Source organism: Primulina huaijiensis, chromosome 15 (genome assembly GCF_012295235.1).
Source record: "Primulina huaijiensis isolate GDHJ02 chromosome 15, ASM1229523v2, whole genome shotgun sequence".
Lineage (NCBI taxonomy): Eukaryota > Viridiplantae > Streptophyta > Magnoliopsida > Lamiales > Gesneriaceae > Primulina > Primulina huaijiensis.
This window is the reverse complement of record NC_133320.1, coordinates 19,205,467-19,208,482: the sequence shown is the minus strand read 5'-3', so window position 1 is coordinate 19,208,482 and position 3,016 is coordinate 19,205,467. Positions and strand designations below refer to the sequence as shown.

Genomic DNA, 3,016 nt, shown 5'->3' with positions numbered 1-3,016 from the left:
TTCGGTCGAAAATAAATATACGTAGATATTTTTTTTAAAATACTTTTGCACCATTTAAAATAAACCAACCAATCTATTATTTAAAAATCCAAAAGAACGCAATTCAAAACATGTGATAATAAACCGTCAACCAAACCTAAAACTAGCATTTTTCAAAATAAAGTATAAGCATCTTAAATCCTCTCAAAACCACTCGAATCAAAAGTCATAAAATCTTTAAAGAAATCTTAAATCATAAATATTTCCTTTCATCATATACGTATATGTTTTTCTTATATTGAATTCATATCGTTAATTGTGACTTCGTTTCAGATGTAGGTCGATGGATCTATTTACGTATAACCATGGCACCAAGCGGCGGGGACATCAGCGACACTCTCACCCGTCAACTGAGCATGACCTTACATATCATCATATCCTTTCTATGGAAATACGATCGTCGGGGTCCCTTTGGGGCCTTCTCCTGTAACGGGCTCCCTCTGGAGTCTTTTTCTTCACGATATCCCAATCATATCCTTTTATATCACAATCAAGTCACCTCCTTCAATCTTTCATTATTTTCATCACTTACAAAAATCTATGCATATATATATCATTTTTCTTTTAAACCAAGCATTTTAAACGAATTTGGGTCGTCGTTTTAAGGTACAAAGGTAAATTGGGAAAGTTAGGGTTTCAGGGACAAAACAGTCATTTTACACCTGAAAAATGTTAGACGTCCTGGGAGTGCCCTGAACATGCCTAGACCAGCCGATGAATTTCTTCCCTATCTTATTCGAAACCCTAGCTTGCACAAACCATTAGTTCCTTCGACCCCAGCCCTTAACCACCATGTCCAGACCTTAGCTGACCATCCTAGGACCATGACCAAACCCTAGGGACGTTTCTGGACCGAACTTCAAGTACCTAGAACCACAGCCCCCCAAACCCGATCCCTTGCATGGCTTGCGCGACTTTCATGCTTGCGCCTACCCCTCTCCTCGCTCCAGGTACCATACCAGTCAACCAAGACCATGACTCAGTCCTCTTATGACCCATGAACGTGGCCCTACAGCAGCTAAGATCTGTGCCCCTCTAGGAAGCCTTAGCCGAAAACCCTAACTCCTTTACAATCAAATTTACGTTCACCTTCTTACCCTACCTTGTCCAGCCTTTAAACATGCACCTAAGGACCCTTAAACATGTTGAAAAACGTCCCTTCCCATAGCTCTACCATGATAGCCTCTTTGTGCATCGTAAGCAAGAATTTTAAAAAGATTAAAACTCTAGTTTTGTTCATGTTATTTTATAAAAACAAAAATGTACAAAGTGTATCATGTTTTTCATGCAATCATGCATCAAAACATATAATATGGTGTGAAAGATGAGTGGATAAAGATTAAGGCGTGTCTTTGCGTATTTTACGCATGAAAAATGATTTGAGATGCGAGGAATGTTGGCGGAGAGATGTGGGATGAAACCTTGCTGAATTCCCTTCAAATTCACGAGAGTTTGCTCTCAAAAACCGTGTGTGTGTGGTTGTGTTGCTGATGGAGAGTCCTACTAGGGTTTGTGTGATTTGTGCATGTGTTTTGTATGTGTATAAGCTAAGGGTTTTACGGCCTTGTTTTAATTAAATCACTATGTACAAGTTTAAGCTCATTAATCATATTATAATAGGTCCATTAGGCTCATTAGATAGTAATTAAAATATTTTGTTTAAGATATTTTCGAAAATATCCCTGTTTTCGTCAAAAATTGAATACCGGTTTACGATATCCGAAATTTCGATACGGTATACCGTACGGACCACCTCTAGCCACAAATTTGCACCTAGAACCAGAAGCAACCTTTTGTGCCCTGCATTCGCTGATAAATTTATAATCCCTCTGTTGGGGAATTACACCCCCGAAGCGATGCTGACCACGATGATAATAGTACCCAAAAATGCGGAATAAAATAACCAACAAGAACACAAAGATTTACGTGGTTCACCCAATATAGGCTACGTCCACGGAGCACTGCAATTTTTATAACTGGAAGAAATATTACAACAAGTGTATACACCAATACACTCAATATTTCTCACACTCCCAACCCGAGTATACCAAGAAAATAATTTCTCTAACTCACACAAAGAGAATTCCCGCACTCAAGAAAAAAATACACTCTTTTTTTCTATGCACTCTCTTTTTATCAAAGCTAAAAAGCTTTTGATTTTGGGATACAATAACTGAAGGAATTGAGCTCTATTTATAACTAATTCCCTCGTCCAATTTTTAAAATCAATCGATGTGGGAAAAGATTTTATTATTATTTTATTTAATGTGGGTCCCACCACATTAAATAAAATCTTACCTAACAATTCTCCCACTTGAAGACTTGATTTCAATCATGTCTTCACACCATCAGTGCAGCAGCTCATACCTCCTTTGTTAGTCTAGGAGACCAACTGAAGTCAAACACAACTTCAGTTTTTCAATGATAGCAGCCTTCGTGAGCATATCAGCTGGATTCTTGCTTCCAGGAATCTTCTCAAGCTTCAAGACTTCATTCACCTGATCTCTAAGGATCCCCATTCCAAGGATTTGCTTTGCAGCACCCAAATCCTTCAAAGCAAATTCCTTTGATAACTCTTTCTCGAGTTTATCAATCTGCTCCAGACAAGCTCCTGCTATCAACATATCATCTACATATATCAGTAGTATGATATAATAACCATCAAGCTTCACATAACAACAGTGATCAGCCTGATACCTCAGAAAACCATCATTATTCATTACACCATCAAACTTCTTGTACCACTGTCTTGCTTGTTTGAGACCATACAAGCTCTTCTGAAGTTTGCACACCATTTTCTCTTTCCCTCGTACTTCAAATCCCTGTGATTGATTCATTTCTTCATCTAGGTCACTGTGAAGAAACGCAGTCTTTACATCCAACTGCTCCAGATGTAAATCTTCTTTTACCATCAATCCAAGTACAGTCCTGATAGTAGTTAACTTTACCACCAGAGAGAAAATATCAGTGTAACCAA

The 3,016-nt window shown here is 38.2% G+C and overlaps 1 protein-coding gene across 2 annotated transcripts in view; it reads right to left on the bottom strand.

The window, feature by feature from the left end:
• Window positions 1-1,795: 1,795 nt before the first annotated feature.
• The window catches only part of LOC140958479 (transcription factor GTE8-like), an 8,883-nt gene continuing 7,662 nt past the window's right edge, over window positions 1,796-3,016 (bottom strand). For both annotated transcript variants that reach the window (XM_073415931.1, XM_073415932.1), the window contains one exon: window positions 1,796-1,868. The gene's annotated coding sequence lies outside the window, so the exon portion shown is untranslated. The remainder of the gene's footprint in view (window positions 1,869-3,016) is intronic.